The sequence below is a fragment of the Narcine bancroftii genome, chromosome 6 (genome assembly GCF_036971445.1).
Source record: "Narcine bancroftii isolate sNarBan1 chromosome 6, sNarBan1.hap1, whole genome shotgun sequence".
In the NCBI taxonomy this organism is placed as follows: Eukaryota; Metazoa; Chordata; class Chondrichthyes; order Torpediniformes; family Narcinidae; genus Narcine; species Narcine bancroftii.
Genome location: NC_091474.1, coordinates 171,773,567 through 171,791,110, shown reverse-complemented (window position 1 = coordinate 171,791,110; position 17,544 = coordinate 171,773,567). Strand labels below are relative to the sequence as shown.

At 40.9% G+C, this 17,544-nt stretch overlaps 1 protein-coding gene and 1 long non-coding RNA gene across 7 annotated transcripts in view; one reads left to right on the top strand and one right to left on the bottom strand.

The window, feature by feature from the left end:
* LOC138736749 (protein eva-1 homolog C) overlaps positions 1 to 17,544 on the bottom strand; it is a 336,320-nt gene that overhangs the window by 51,717 nt on the left and 267,059 nt on the right. The window lies entirely within an intron of this gene.
* Positions 1 to 17,544, top strand: part of LOC138736750 (uncharacterized) — a 166,563-nt gene that overhangs the window by 109,078 nt on the left and 39,941 nt on the right. For all 6 annotated transcript variants that reach the window (XR_011340550.1, XR_011340551.1, XR_011340549.1 and 3 more), the window contains one exon: positions 10,624 to 10,687. This is a non-coding gene — a long non-coding RNA (uncharacterized lncRNA). The remainder of the gene's footprint in view (positions 1 to 10,623; positions 10,688 to 17,544) is intronic.

The following is a 17,544-nucleotide window of genomic DNA, read 5'->3' as shown; positions in this document are numbered from 1 at the left end:
CATTATTAGTTACTAGGAATTGAACTAATTCAGCCCCATAAATATTGTGACTGATTATATTGTGAGTGATTCACTTGCTGACTCCCCAAAGCATTGCAATATCTGCAAGACAACTCATTGATGGAATATTCTCCACTTTCTGTGGCATATCCATTGAGCATATGTTACTAAAACTGTCACATCTGACTCAAAATAGTTGGTTTAGTTGCAAGAAACCACAGCACAATTTTTTTAATGTGAACATTCCAAAGTAGTATTGTTGACTGGTCCCTAATGCTATTTTAAAATATTAGGGATTTATCTTTGATCTCCTGATCAATACATTGGTAATACAATGTTTATTGAGCAAATTGATTCTCTTGTCAGTTTTGACAAACATTATTGCAATGCTGAATGTCAAAAGTGTATGTGAAAATTAGCTCTACATTTCCTGCATCACAGCAATGACAAGACTGGAAAAAATGCTTCAATGACAAGACTGGAAAAAATGCTTCAATAGCAATCAAGTATTTTCATCATGGAACACTAAATAAATTCATCTCTCTTTTTATCTGCACAAATGCAACTCCATTGACAATCAAGAACCTCAATCACATCCAGGACAAAGCAGAATACATTATTGGCATCCCATCTACCAGGTTAATTATTCACCTCCATTGCTGATACAGAGTAGTTTCACTGTCTGTTTGTCATTTACACAGTTCACCACAATTACTTATTAAGGTATCTACAACAGCATCTTCCAGACCCATGACCTCCACTACCTCAAAGGAGTAGAGCAGCAGGCATGTGGAAACATCCCCTGCATGTTCCCCTTTCAGTTACACACCAATCTGCCAATCTTTCCTCACCATTAAGTCACAATTCTGGGTCATTTGCAGTGCTGAACCCTCACATGATACACTGTTGAAGGCCACAGATCACTACTTTCGTCCCAAAGACAATTTTGTATGGACAGTAAATGATGGCTTTGATGGCATCATTCAAGTCAAGTCACGTTTATTGTTATCTGATTGTACAAGTACAACCCGATAAATCAGCATTCTCCAGTCCTCGGTGCAAACCACGCAGACATACAACCAGACATAACACACACAGAGATAAACAATATATATGCAGGACAAATAAATAGTTTCATGAATATGAGAGTTTCTGATGGTTAGTATGAGAAGTTCCTTCACTCATAAGGTGTGAATAAATTTGTTTCTAGAGCTCAGCCAATAAGACATTTATAAAATTGGCAAAGCTGCCACTTTACATTTCTCCCCCACCCACCACACTTCCCTCTATCCCACTGTTCCATATATCTGCCTTTTAGTTCTTCAATAGATTGCACTTATATCCACTCCTATTTTCTTCTTGTGACCAAATTTTGCATTCAAACTATTAAGTTCCTTTATAGTAGAGGTTTTATAACCTCATTCTCTATTTAATTTTGCAGTATAATGTAATAGAATCCTAGCCACCCCAAGTTTGCAATAGGCACTAGTGATCATGACTGCGCCTTCTGGATCTTAACTGGTTTTTCCCACTCAATTTATTTTGTAAATTTGAATTTGTTGTAGATAAGATAACAAATACCACTTAATTATAAACCATTTTCCTGATTGACCACAAAACCTCGATCTGTTGCCTGACAGTTTGAACACAGCATTGAAAATAAGCAGACTTCCTATTTGGCAGGAGAATAAAGCAGAATATTTCTGTGACCAATCAAAATTCCCTGTAAAATGAAATCCTGGTGGAACAATCCATTTACTATTCCATTTTTCCAGTTACCATGATTCAAATATAGGGCATTGAAAAATATTACAGAATTAACTATTGTAGAGCCTCAAATGCTGAATGATACTAGATTGTTAATTAGTTTGATGTACCGGTACTTTAGAAAAAAAAATTTCTTTTTGCAGAAGAATAAATAAGTAAAACTAAGAGTAGTTAGTAGCCCAGCAGATAAAAACTTTAGGCAAGCATCAAGTCATCTTCCAGGCAACACAAACATGCGGGTTTCTTTTAAAAATAAATCAATGATAGTCACAGCATGGACATAATTCTTCAAACCACCTCTGAACATTACCAGCAGCTGTCATAAAATGCAAGGAATTAAAACAATACCTCTTTATTGCTAGGATGAAGAATTGAAATGCACTGAACGGCTTTCTTTAAACTTTCTCGGATGAGCTAGCAGAGTTATACAGGTCGTTTTCTCTATCAAGCAACTGGATTCCAAAGCTGAAATTCAGTGGTCATTCCTGTTTTCTTGCATTACTACTTATTGACAGCAGTGTCAGAATTACACACAAAGCCATGGCTTGTTGCAGTAGACAGGAAGCAAACAACATCTGCTTTCCGATTTAAGTATAAGAGCATCTGTGTTTTTTAAAAAAACAGGCGGTCCATGCAACCACGAGAAGCTGCCCACCTTCAGAATGACTTCAGCCGTGAACAGACGAGCCTCCAGTTAGTGTTTAATAGAATCCTGTCGAGTCAGAGGAGGAAGGTCATCCATTTTCTTCATCTTTGGACATCTACAGTGCTGGCAGGATTTGGACATGAACTTGCAACTTTCATTTTACAGAGGAAGATCTATCACTGATGGAGGAGCCAGTTTATGCTAATCAGTTAATATAAATAGCATCTTACTTTATTTTTTTCCTCCCCCTCCTCAGTAATCTTGCATCCTACCAGGCAGCTAAAAGCTGAAATGTGATACTCACTGAGCAATAAGTGCTGGCTGTTCACCCACATCCAAAATCAAATAGAAATGTTCAAGGGAAACATGAGAGTTCAAGAAATTATCAATGCTCAAATCTCCATTTAGAATCCTGACACAATTTTATTCAAAAAAACTGTACAGTCATAGACTGCTTTCTGAAGAGAAGACAGAAAAGCGAACAATGTTTTAGGTAGGTTATTCAGGAAAGGTCTTGGGAACAATATAATTACTTAATTGGGGAGAGAAAGAAAAGATTCAAAGCACATGACTGTAAATAGAATCACCAAGTTCCTTTCTCAATTTAGAAGGCTGCACGAAATAGATTTTTTAACCTTTTATTTGTAGCTTTTAATAAGGCCAAGATCCCTCTTCTGGGTTGAAGCCATGCATTGACAGCAATAGCATTTTCAAGGTAATATTGCCCCCTCCCAAACCCACCTCTCAATCTCAGATAGTTTATGGCAAAAATGTTGCATTGAAAACACTCGATTCATTCAGATCTCAAACAAGTACTCAACTCTGTATATGCTTCATTAATTCTTTCACCAACACACTACCTTTATTTCCTTGGTGGATATCTTCTTTGGCTTGGCTTCGCGGGCGAAGATTTATGGAGGGGGTAAAAAAGTCCACGTCAGCTGCAGGCTCGTTTGTGGCTGACAAGTCCGATGCGGGACAGGCAGACACGATTGCAGCGGTTGCAAGGGAAAATTGGTTGGTTGGGGTTGGGTGTTGGGTTTTTCCTCCTTTGTCTTTTGTCAGTGAGGTGGGCTCTGCGGTCTTCTTCAAAGGAGGTTGCTGCCCGCCAAACTGTGAGGCGCCAAGATGCACGGTTTGAGGCGTTATCAGCCCACTGGCGGTGGTCAATGTGGCAGGCACCAAGAGATTTCTTTAGGCAGTCCTTGTACCTTTTCTTTGGTGCACCTCTGTCACGGTGGCCAGTGGAGAGCTCGCCATATAATACGATCTTGGGAAGGCGATGGTCCTCCATTCTGGAGACGTGACCCATCCAGCGCAGCTGGATCTTCAGCAGCGTGGACTCGATGCTGTCGACCTCTGCCATCTCGAGTACTTCGACGTTAGGGGTGTAAGCGCTCCAATGGATGTTGAGGATGGAGCGGAGACAACGCTGGTGGAAGCGTTCTAGGAGCCGTAGGTGGTGCCGGTAGAGGACCCATGATTCGAAGCCGAACAGGAGTGTGGGTATGACAACGGCTCTGTATACGCTTATCTTTGTGAGGTTTTTCAGTTGGTTGTTTTTCCAGACTCTTTTGTGTAGTCTTCCAAAGGCGCTATTTGCCTTGGCGAGTCTGTTGTCTATTTCATTGTCGATCCTTGCATCTGATGAAATGGTGCAGCCGAGATAGGTAAACTGGTTGACCGTTTTGAGTTTTGTGTGCCCGATGAAGATGTGGGGGGGCTGGTAGTCATGGTGGGGAGCTGGCTGATGGAGGACCTCAGTTTTCTTCAGGCTGACTTCCAGGCCAAACATTTTGGCAGTTTCCGCAAAGCAGGACGTCAAGCGCTGAAGAGCTGGCTCTGAATGGGCAACTAAAGCAGCATCATCTGCAAAGAGTAGTTCACGGACAAGTTTCTCTTGTGTCTTGGTGTGAGCTTGCAGGCGCCTCAGATTGAAGAGACTGCCATCCGTGCGGTACCGGATGTAAACAGCGTCTTCATTGTTGGGGTCTTTCATGGCTTGGTTCAGCATCATGCTGAAGAAGATTGAAAAGAGGGTTGGTGCGAGAACACAGCCTTGCTTCACGCCATTGTTAATGGAGAAGGGTTCAGAGAGCTCATTGCTGTATCTGACCCGACCTTGTTGGTTTTCGTGCAGTTGGATAATCATGTTGAGGAACTTTGGGGGACATCCGATGCGCTCTAGTATTTGCCAAAGCCCTTTCCTGCTCACGGTGTCGAAGGCTTTGGTGAGGTCAACAAAGGTGATGTAGAGTCCTTTGTTTTGTTCTCTGCACTTTTCTTGGAGCTGTCTGAGGGCAAAGACCATGTCAGTGGTTCCTCTGTTTGCGCGAAAGCCGCACTGTGATTCTGGGAGAATATTCTCGGCGACACTAGGTATTATTCTATTTAGTAGAATCCTAGCGAAGATTTTGCCTGCAATGGAGAGCAACGTGATTTCCTTGGTGGATATAGGCAGTTGTCATAAACTGACTGCTAGATTAAAACAAAACTGATCAGTTTTCCAGAAAGGCTACATGCAGAATGTGGTGTGGAGAAATCTGTTCAAACAAAAGTTCCTACACACTTTTATTTGGTCTCCTAAATGTGGATCAATCTTGCATTAAACAACTTGAAAGTCTAAACAAAAACTGGTTTGTGATAAATAATTCAGTGTGGTCTCCATTGTTCATTGTTCTGAAGACCCTTGCTGCATAAATCAACAAAAGGTAAAGAGCATTTATTAATTTCAGTGAAAAAGAAATCTTGATCTAACTTCTCATACCAAAATAATAATTTGATTTCTCTGGTTAGTTTGGTACATGTAGACAGCCGCTGCCATTGGCTGCCCTGCACCCGAAGCAATCACACTGCAGCCACCGTACTCTGAACAGCGCACCGCGCACGTGTGAGGTCACGTTAGTGGAATCGAGAACCAGCAGGGAGCATACACCACACACTGTGGGGTTTCTCTCTCTCCCTACCCTGTTTAGTTGTGGTCACTGAAGTCTTTGGTTTACCCCACCTGTCGATTCGACTCGTGATTAAACACACAATGACGAACATGGTGTCAGAAGTAGGATCAAGACTGTCCCAAGCCTGACGTCTTCCAGTTGCAAATCTTTCTCAGTGAGTAACCGCAACCACGTTTTGCACAGTCGCCATAATGGTGGATGGATTCAGGTGGCCTGACTGACTTGTGTTTAATGGAAATCTACAGAAAATTGATGTATCTTGAACAGGAGTATGACATTTATAGCAGCAGCACATAGTGACAAGCCTGCCTGTACCAGGGCGTACATTCTGTTAAATTTGGTAGGCCCAGAAGCCATTAGAAGGGAGAGGTCGTTTATGTATGCAGGTAAAGTGTGTGATGGGAACCTCATTACCAGCCCGGCTGAATTGCGAGAGGAACCCAAATGTTTAAAGTGTAAATTCAGAGAAATGTGACAATGGAAAGGCACAAATTCAACAAAAGCCTGGCGAGTTGATGCACTCATACATCAGCGATTTAAAAATCAGGGCGAAAACCTGAAATTTCAGCACACTTTGCGATGAACTAATTAAACTCAGAATGGTCTGTGGCATTTTCAACGATAATATGTGGAAGGCACTACTGCAAGACAGCGAGCTGACATTAGCAAAGGCCATTGCAATGTGTTTGGCTTATGAAACTACTGAGGAAAACAGTAAAAGGCTAATCTCTCCACAACAGCAGGCGACAAGCATCGACGCGATACAGGTGGGACCAGTGAGCAGACAGTGGTTGGAGGTTAGAAGGAAGAGCCAACCAAGCCAGTGAGACCACCCCATTCCCAGGACAGGATGTGGCAATTGCAGAGGATAAAGTTAAAGCCAAGCTGGACAGAATGCAGGACTTGGGCATCATAACTCCAGTCTCGGAACCAACTTAATTGGGGAGATGCAGATGGGATGTTTCCAATGATGGGAAAATCCAGAACCCGGGGCCATGGTTTGAGGATAATAGGCGAACCATTTAGGACCGAGATGAGGAGGAATTTCTTTACCCAGAGGGTGGTGAATATGTGGAATTCATTGCCACAGAGGGCAGTAGAGGCAGGTTCATTAAATATATTTAAGAGGGAATTAGATATATTTCTTCAGTATAAGGGTATTAAAGGTTACGGAGAGAAGGCGGGGACAGGGTACTGAACTTTAAGATCAGCCATGATCTCGTTGAATGGCGGAGCAGGCTCGAAGGGACGAATGACCTACTCCTGCTCCTATCTTCTATGTTTCTATGTAATGGATATCCTCTATGAAGGCTACCACGAAAAAGGACAGACAGGAAATCTGAATTTGTATAAATCCATGAGATCTCAATGTGACCCTAAAAAGACCACATCACCCCATGCTCATCGTCGAGGTTGCCGCACAGATGGCTGGCACAACGGTATTCTCAGTCCTGGATGCGAAGAACTCATTCTGGGAGGTCTCACTCGACTATTGTTTGTCGTTACTGACTACATTTAGCACTGCATTTGGTCAGTACAGGTTCCTGAGGATGCTATTTGGCATTCAATTCAACCATAGAGGTATTCTAAGGGTCTATGGAACAAATTTTCAGCGGGTACCCTTACATGCCATTATAGGTGGCAGGACAGTAGAAGAGCACGATGCCAACCTAAAGAAGGTGCTAGACTTGACACAGAGGGTAAACCTGCGGCTCAACCCCTGCAAGTGCAGGTTCCATCTAAATCAAGTTAGCCATGTGGGACACGTTTTCACCAGCAAGGGCCCTCAGCGAAATCCCGGTGCCAGTAGATGTAGCTGCCTTGCAATGGTTCCCGGGCATGGTGAACTACGTGGGCAAGTTCATTCCCAACTCCAGTGAACTGACAGCCCCACTCAAATAGTTGACGTCTAGAAACATCGAATGGACCTGGCATAAGCAAGAACAAAGTGCCTTCGATGCCCTAAAGAAACTCACGTCTTGCCCTCCAGTCCTTGCCTACTATGACATATGTAGACCGGTGATGCTGACATGCAATGTCTCACAGTACGGCCTAGGGGCAGCATGACTGCAAGACAGAAGACCAGTGGCGTACACTTCCAAGTCACTTACAGTTATGGAAACGAGGTAAGGTCAAACTCCGAAGTAAGTTCTCCATCCGATTCTCATGCTCGATCATTGGCCCGTTACATAGTTCGAACGAAGCCCAACATAAGCTTAAGGAAAAGCATCTCATCTTTCACCATTTCAAAAGAATTGCTCCCTTCACAACTCCTTGGTCACTCATCCATCTCTGTTCACTGCTTCCCTTCAGATGCAGCCACAGAAGGTGCAGTTCCCATTCTTTAACCTCTTCCCTTCCCACCATTCAGGGACCTGGTCATTCCAGGCAAGAGAGAAATTCATTTGTGCTCCTTGCAATGCATTCTGCTGCATTCAGTGTTCACAATGCAACCACCTCTGCACCGGAGAAATCAAATACAGAATGGGTGATCACTTGGAGAGCAACTGCATTAATTCCGCAGGAGTGACCCTGGGCTTGTATTTCTTTCAGATTTATTGTCAGAGTACATACATGACATCAGATACAACTCTGAGATTCCTTTTTTCCTGTGGGCATGGCAGAATTACCACTAATTGGTAGGGTAAAAAATATACACAGTGTAAACATGTAAACAAAAGAACTGTAAAAGGTAACAAATGTAAACAAACAAACTATGTAATACAGAGAGAACAAAAGAAAATCAATAAAGTGCACGTGTCCTTAAGCTCCTTTCACACTGCCAAACCTCCTAGGAACCAAGTAAACTTACCGGGCAAGCTGCACCCAGGGAGCCTTTCCCACTACACCATGATTTACCTGGTTCATCAGGAACCCAGGATTTCAAGGGGGCTCCCACCTCCAGCGGTGATGTCACGAGTGACGTATTATGTACTCACGGGGCAGTGAAATTGTTGCGAGAATAAAGCACATACATGCTCATGTTTAAAAGACTGTGGGGGAAAAACATGCAGAGTTTAATAAGGCATGCTCAATGTATAAAAGACCATAGGAAAATTGGGCTTCAGACTGTTCAAACTTAGGACAAACCCACAGACCAGCTTGCAGTTATTCTCTAAACAATAACAATAATTTACAGAGTATTTCATTGAATTAGGTATTAAAAGAAATCGTGATGATTTAAAGCACAAGTATGTGCTAAGAGCCCTGCCAGCCACGCTCTGACAGCCACGCTGACTGCAGTTATATTTCACAGTGCGGCCGGTCACACTCTGACTTACCACTGGCTATGCTCTGATAGACTGATGCAAGCACACAGGCACTAACGATACCTGGTCATTTGAGTAGATCATTCACACCATCACAGAGTGATTAACATGTTAACTCAGTCAAGTTCTTACCCTTGCCCCCACCAAAGGTCAGAGCCCGGTTGAGACCATGTGATTACTGGGTGCAGATCTGTTACCCCTCCACCCAAATGTACTTGGTCTGATTGAGTCTGTCATTAAGGAGTCTGATGGTGGAGGGGTAGCAGCTCCTTCTGAACCTGGTGGCTTCTAGCTGACTTATCATTTTAATTCACTATCCCACTCTCATTCTGACCTCATTCTATAGTCCCATGTCCTGTTACAACAACACATTTTTATCTGGGAACAATTTCAACATTGAATTCTTCTACTTCAGATAACTTTCTGCATCAGGACTGATCATTTGTGCTTGCCATTCCTCTCTTCCTTTGTTTTTCTTCAATTGTATATTTTGGCCTGCTGGGGCAAGTCCCAGTAAGCCACACATCATGCTGACTTCAAAAGATTAGCAACATATTACTTAGACGAAAGATCTGAACATTGAATGACTACAGTATTTCACCCTAATACAGTCATTCCCTTTCTTCCACCATTAATCTCCCTGTCCCATATCCAGCCCACTCCACTGCCTTCTGTTATTTAGACTCAGAAAATTACAGCACAGTAGAGGTTATGTGGTCATCAAGTTCCAAGAAATGCAAAATTATTCCAAAATTAGGTCATAGAGTCATACATCATGGAACAGGCCCTTTAGTCTAACTCATCCATGTTGACCAAGGGCTAGTCCCACTTGCCTGTGTGTGGTTTTTACCCTTTTCTATCCATATATCTGTCCAAATGTCATAATTGGAACTGCTTCTACCATTTCTTCTGGCAGTTTGTTTCAGGTTATTGATCTGAAAAGTTAACTCTGTTTTTTTTCTACAAGAACTTTTGACCTGAGTCTTTTGGTATTATGTTTTAATTTGAGAGGTAATACTCTTTATGTTCTAAAATAATTGAATTAATATCAGAAAGCTTTAATGAATGTTTAACTGATTGAACAAGGGCAAAGTAACAAAGCTTGTAATATATATTAAAATGTACCCAATGTGAGTTAAAGCTTGGACTCACTATGAGACATTTATGAATATTTGGTTCAGTAAAGTAAGTTGCCATTGTGTTTTTTTGGTCTCTTGGAAGTTTATGGGAATTAAAGAGCAGTTGAGGACAACATAATGGATAAGGAACTGAGTGACCTGCTTCTTCTATTTTCTTGTGTGCTCCTTCCAGTTAAACTTAACTCCAACCCGCCCTTTATCTTGTTAATAATTGAAGCCAACATTGTCACATTTTGACAGACTGAAAATCAGTCAATCTTAAAAAAAACCATGCCTTGAATCGTGATGTTTTTATGAAGTCATTAAAAATCTTATTAAACAATAATGAATATTAATATTTGCCCATGGCAAAATATAGATATCTAGGACAAATAAGACTTTGATCTTTAAGATTAACAGCTTGGATTTAAGAAATCTTCCACTCACTCAAAGGTCAATGCCCAAATTCGTCAATAACATTGTGATGGAAAATCCTTCAATTATTACTTTAGTAGAAACAGTGCCTGAAGGTGCCAATATTCCACATGGGTTTACACCAGGAATGTTGGATAATCTATAAACCAAGTGATTGCAGCCCAGATTAAATCATTAAACTTCAATGAGAAAACCTACAAGTAAAAGACTGTGGCCATGAAATAAAATTTAAAGGATTATCAAAATATAACATGTATGCGGATCAAAGTAAAAAGGAAATTTTACTGAGAATTCTTAAATATATTCCTTTTAAACCTATGCAAAGTAGTTTTGTTATGACAGTAATTCAGTTGTTCCTGATGACTGAGAAACTTTGTTACTGTAATCAGTTTTGCTTTATTAGCATTTTGCTGAATATTGTTTTCTTTCAGTGACCAAGTCAGGAAGCCTGAATTCTTCCTGTGCTACTAACCCTTCCAAAAGTTAAAGAAAATTGTAAGTACACATCAATTAACAAATAAAATTATGCACCGAATGTTTGTGGTGTTGGGCTTGCCTATCAAAAACATTTCTCAAATTAATAACCCTCATTATCATTTCACAATGGCAAATGTCTTTTTACAAAGAAAGAAAAGCAGCTAGAGAATCAACAAAAGATTTAGAAGTATTCATGGTCATCTATATCCTCTAAAATATCTTCCAGGTTTAGGAAATAGAGTGTGCAGTTTTAATTGGGCTTCTGTTTCCTGACATAGACTGAACAGCAAAGAATACCCAGGTGGTTCTCGTTCAGCTCAAAATAACTACAGTTAAGCTAATAGACATCATTCACAATGACAAGATGATTTGGTAAATGAAATTGGCACGTTATGGAGTTAAGGGAGAAACAATGTTGACCTCAAAAAAAATTCCTAACCTTCACAGAGCTGATAGAAATTTGTCACACCATTTTGCCCATTGTTTATTAAACAAACTTCAAAAAATTAAACAAAGAATATTTTATTCCCAGACATTGCAAAACCATATTAATGAATATCCTTTTTATTCCCTGGACCCCGCATCCACATACAATAAATTATAGCTCAGTCCAAAACAAGTCATTTAAGGCTAGGGCTCTAGCTATTGTGGTGTAGATCCCACTGGACTGAATTGTTGGGCTTTCTGCTGGCATCTTATTGCACCTGTCTTTTCTGTGTGGAGTGGTCTATCCTTGATGTAATCCCTTCTTCTCAGATTCCCCCAGATGGAAATGCATCAGTAAGTTGGCAGTGCTGCCAGGCAGCTCATTGAGAATCTCCATGTAATGGTTCTCCCTTTTTCTGTGCTGAACAATGAGATAGCTAAGATTGCAAATACCTTGGCAATATATACAATATCCAAGCTATATTCAGATTTATTATCATTTCCTAACAGCAATATTGTTTCAGCTTTCTAATGTATTTTGATCTATTAGCTTAACAATTCTATTCCTTCCTGTATTTTTATTTGGAGTATTGTAGCTTGCTTGGGATCTAATGTATTGACTCTTTTCCTCATTCAGTTTTGCACTGCAATCTTTCTTGCAGCTGATTTTTTTTTAAAAGCTGGAAGATATTAGTTCTGCAAATGAATGATTTATTGGAAACTGACCTGTCATTTTATCAACTATGTCATCTAAAAAGGCCACTCATATATCAACTGATGAGCTCTACTGTATACTTTGGAACCAAGACTTGACATCAGTATGTTCATCCAAAGGAAAGTAGAACATAAGTAATAGGAGCAGGATTCAGCCCACTCCACTATTTAATACGTTCATGGCTGAATGTGAACTCAGTTCCACCTACCTGCCTTTTCTCTATAACACTCAACTCCCCTACTCTGCAAAAAAAATCTATCAATGAAAATCTATCAATGTAGGTCTACATTTAATGAGAGCCTCCAATTCTTCCATGTACAGAGGAATCCATAGATTCAAAACTCAATCAGAGCTATAGCATACTGTACTTTGCAAGTACATCAATTAATAGAATGGTTGGCTTAGCAGTTATCGCAATGCCTTTACAGTGCCAGGGATCGGGTCTGGGGTTCGAATCCCGCACTCTCTGTAAGGAGTTGTACATTCTCCTGTGTCTGCGTGGGTTTTCCCCAGGGGCTCTGGTTTCCTCCCGCCAATCAAAAACATAGGGGGTGTAGATTAATTGGACGGCACGGGCTCTTAGGTTGAAATGGCTTGTTACGGTGTTGTATGTCTAAATTTTAATTTACATTCTAAGAATTGTGTCACGTTACACACAATACTTGCATGATATGAGAGTGCAGAAAATAAATAAAACCAACTTTAAATATTAATCGAGTAAAAACTTTCAAACCTTTTTCTTTCTGGCTGTTTCCCTAATGGCAGTTTCTGACTGAAAACAATAATATGAGAGTGACATGTTACCAGAGCTTCTTTTAGATTCTTCATTTAGGATCATTTATTAAAGTACAACTCAATATCAATTAACCCTTAATTTAATGTCTTTGGGGGGTTGTTCTATCACTCCTTATTTAATTGGCTGGACAATGACAAAGACTACAAGATGGGATCACTGATTTCCGTAGCAATTCATTTTTCTCTTCATCCATAAAATGAGATTCTGTGATGGAAACAGGTTCTACAAGCAATTCTTCTAAATTTATTCTTAGATATTTGGAGCAAAAATCTCTCTCTTGTAAAGTGAGATATCAAGTTAAGTTTATTCTCAGCTGATTGAATAAGTTCAACCCAACAAAACAATGTTCTCCAGTCCTCAGTGCAAAACATGCAGATGCACAACCAGATATAACACAACATACCAATAATACAAATGCAGGACAAGAATTTTAAGGTATAAAAATAAATAAATAAACAAACAAACAAACATTGTTTTGTACAAATTAGGATCTGGATGAGCAGTTCCTTTGGTTGGTAAAACACAGGATTCTATTGACATCGTGGTTAAGTGAGAAAAAAAACACAAATGCTGGAGATCTCAGCAGGTCAAATAGTGCCTTTATGGAGCAAAGGTAAAGATACATCACCAATGTTTTGGGCTTGAGCCCTTCATCAAGGCATGGGGGAACATGAGAGATGTCCGTACAAAAGGGGGACGTTCAATATTCTCACTGCCCATGGGAAGAAGCTGAAAGATGCTGTGTGTCAGGTGGAAAGGGATTTTGCACAGCCTCTTCAGACAACGATCCTGGTAGATCACTTAAATGGAGGGGGAGTGTGTGGGGTGGGGGGGAGGTCCGGGGAGACTCCAGTTATGCTTTCTGCCACTCTTATGGTCCTGTGGATTGACTTCCAATCCATTTCTCTACAGCAACCATACCACATTGTGATGCAGGTGGCCAGGACACTCTCAAGAGAGCTCCTAAAGAAGGTTGACATAATGGTGGCCAGTAGCCTTGCCTGCTTCAGTCTTCTTAAGAAGTCCAGTCACTGTTGAGCCTTCCTGACAAGTGAGATGTTAAATGTCCATGATAGGTCACTAGTTAAGTGAACTCCAAGGAACTTGGTACTCTCCACTCTTTCTACTACAGAGTTGTTGATTTGTAGTCATAATATTCATTGTCCTTTAGGACAAGAATCAAATATTGTAGTGGAACAACTCCACTAAGATATCAAATGACATTTTAGGAATTTCTATTTCCAGGTGTAGTGATAGGGGATGGACATCATGTCTACATTTCCTTCCATTATCAAAGTTACAAGGTTGAAGTAGTCAGTGGTTAACACAAGAGCAACTATTCTCTTCCTCTAAATGGAACCTCCCACAAATGTCTGTGAGTTCTCCTGAGGCTTTTGAAAGATTCTGATCCTTTAGTGGGAAAGGTGATGTTTTCCATAATATTATTTTACAGACATTCAGGTTGGTCCAAAGCAGGGTTAAGTCTCTTGGGAACTCCATGGTCCACTCTTCTATCACCACTCACACTTCCATTCCCTTCAGCGCTTCCCACTGTAACCGCAAAGTTCAAAGCTCATCCCGACATCTCCCCACTCACCTCTATCCAGGGCTGCAAACAGACCTTCTAGGTGAGACAAGGCTTTATATATACATTGTCTATCCTAATCTACTGCATTTGGTGTGGCCGTCTCTACTTTGGAGAAACCAAACATAACCTGGGTGACCACTTCACCAAACACCTACAATGTTTGAGTCTAAATATGAGCTTCCTTGAGGCAATTATTCTAACTCACCAAACCATTCATCTGTCCTCAGCCTCATCCATTGTCCAAAACAATGACTGACTATTTCTCCCATGGATACAGTCCTACCTAACGACACTCCAGCAATTCATTGTCTGCCCAAAATTCCAGCATCTGCAGCTTTTGAGTTTTTCTATGATCCAACAATCAGTTTTCATTCAGACACTTATGTAGGCATTTCCTCTGCAGAATTGCCAATTGAGACACACGATACTGAAACCCCCTAGAAGATGTAGCAGCCACCCTTATCATTAAAAAAGAATACATTCCTGTAAATCAGGGGAATATCTCTGTGATGTTGCATGGCATGTGGATTCTGCCCTACTGCATTTGGGGCAAAAGATTTCCACAAATTTTAAACATCTGTCCCATTATCTAGTTAAGACAGTTATCAAAAAAAGATATCCACTGGCACTTTATCCCAGTAACTAACTGCCAATATACCAGTTAATGTGCCAGTGTGAACGCTCGTGAATCAGCACGCAGGCATCAGATCACTCCGGGGATGAATCGCTTAGGTGGGGTATATGATTCATATAACCATATAACCACTTACAGCACAGAACAGGCTAGTTCGGCCCTACTAGTCCATGCCGTAGCAAATCTCCACCCTCCTAGTCCCACTGACCAGCACCCGGTCCATACCCCTCTAGTCCACTCCTATCCATTTAACGATCCAGTCTTTCCTTAAATATAACCAATGATCCCGCCTCGACCACGTCTGCCGGAAGCTCATTCCACATCCCCACACCCTCTGCGTAAAGAGATTTCCCCTCATGTTCCCCTTATAATTTTCCCCTTTTAATCTTAAACCATGTCCTCTAGTTTGAATCTCCTCCTTTCTTAATTGAAAAAGCCTATCCACATTTACTCTGTCTGTCCCTTTTAAAATCTTAAACACCTCTATCAAGTCCTCTCTCAATCTTCTACGCTCCAGAGAAAAAAGCCCCAGTCTGTACAACTTTTCCCTGTAATTCAGACCCTGAAATCCTGTCAACATTCTCGTGAACCTTCTCTGCACTCTCTCTATTTTGTTTATATCTTTCCTATAATTTGGTGACCAAAACTGTACTCTCCACTCTTTCTACTACAGAGTTGTTGATGTGTAGTGTAGTACTCCAAATTTGGCCTCACCAATGCCTTGTACAATTTCATCATAACCTCCCTACTCTTGAATTCAATACTCCGATTTATGAAGGCCAACATTCCAAATGCCTTCTTCACCACACCATCTACCTGAGTATCAGCCTTGAGGGTACTATTTACCATAACTCTTAAATCCCTTTGTTGCTCTGCACTCCTCAATTGTCTACCATTCAATGTATATGACCTATTTAAATTTGCCTTTCCAAAATGTAGCACCTCACATTTATCTGTTTTAAATTCTATCAGCCATTTCTCAGCCCACACCTCCAGCCTTCCTAAATCACCTTTTAATCTACGTCACTGTCCACAACACCACCAATCTTTGTGTCATCCGCAAACTTGCTTATCCAATTCTCCACCCCTACATCCAGATCGTTAATATATATAAAACAAATAATAGTGGACCCAGGACCGAACCCTGAGGAACTCCACTAGTCACCGGCCTCCAATTGGACAAACAATTTTCTACCACTACTCTCTGATACCTCCCATCCAACCACTGCTGAATCCATTTCACTACCTCTTTATTTATACCTAATGCCTCCACCTTTTTTCCTAACCTCCTGTGGGGAACTTTGTCAAAAGTTTTACTAAAGTCCAAATAGACAACATCCACAGCTTTCCCTTCATCAACCTTTTTTGTAACCCCCTCGAAGAACTCAATCAGGTTTGTCAAGCATGATCTATCCCTGACAAATCCATGCTGATTACTCCCTATCAATCCCTGTACCTCCAAAAATTTGTAAATAGCATCCCTCAGAACACTTTCCATCAACTTGCCCACCACAGACGTCAGACTTACAGGCCTATAATTCCAAGGTTTGCATTTGGACCCTTTCTTAAACAGAGGAACCACATGCGCCACCCTCCAATCCTTTGGCACCACCCCCGTGGCCAGTGACATCCTAAATATCTCTGTTAATGGCCCCACTAACTGTCCACTAGCCTCCCTGAGTGTCCTAGGGAATATTTTGTCCGGTCCGGGAGATTTATCCACCTTTATCTTTTTTAACACAGCCATCACTACCTCCTCGGTTATCCTTATATGCTTCATGACCTCCCCACTATTTTTCTTTACTTCAACTGGTTCAACATTTTTTTCCCTAGTGAATACAGAGGCAAAGAAATCATTCAAAATTTCCCCCATTTCCTCAGACTTCTCACTCAGCCTACCCTAGCTATCTACAAGGGGTCCAATTTTATCTCTCACTAATCTTTTACTTTTAATGTACTTATGGAAACCCTTTGGATTTATTTTTACTCTGTCAGCCAAAGCCTCTTCATGCCTTTTTTTGGCCTTTCTAATTTCTTTCTTAAGATTCATTCTACAGTCCTTGTAGTACTCCTTCAACTTCTCAGCTCCCTGCTCTTTATACCTCTTGTACACCTCCCTTTTTCTCCTAACCAAATTTCCAATATTCCTCGAAAACCAAGCCTCCCTAAGACTTCCAGCCTTTCCTTTGATCCACACTGGGACATAAGTACCCTGTACCCTCAAAATTTCTTTTTTGACTATCCTCCATTTTTCATTAACATCCTTACCTGAAAATATCCTGTCCCACTCAATACTCCCAAAATCCCTTCTTATTCCTTCGAAATTTGTTCTTTTCCAATCCAGAACCTCAACTTTAGGCCTCGCCTTGCTCTTCCCTAAAACTACCCTAAAACTAACAGAATTATGATCACTAGACCCAATTGGTTCTCCAACATTAATGTCCGCTACCTGACCTAGCTCGTTCCCTAACAGGAGATCCAGTATTACACTGTCCCGAGTCGGTTCTTCTACTAACTGATTTAGAAAACAATCCTGAACACATTTAACAAACTCCAGCCCTCTAACCGTATGGGTATCCCAATCAATGTGTGGGAAGTTAAAATCTCCCATGATCACTACCTTATGATTTTCACACATATACGTTATCTCCCCAAATTTGTTCCTCTAATTTTCTTGGCCCATTTGGTGGTCTGTAATACATCCCTATTAGCACCC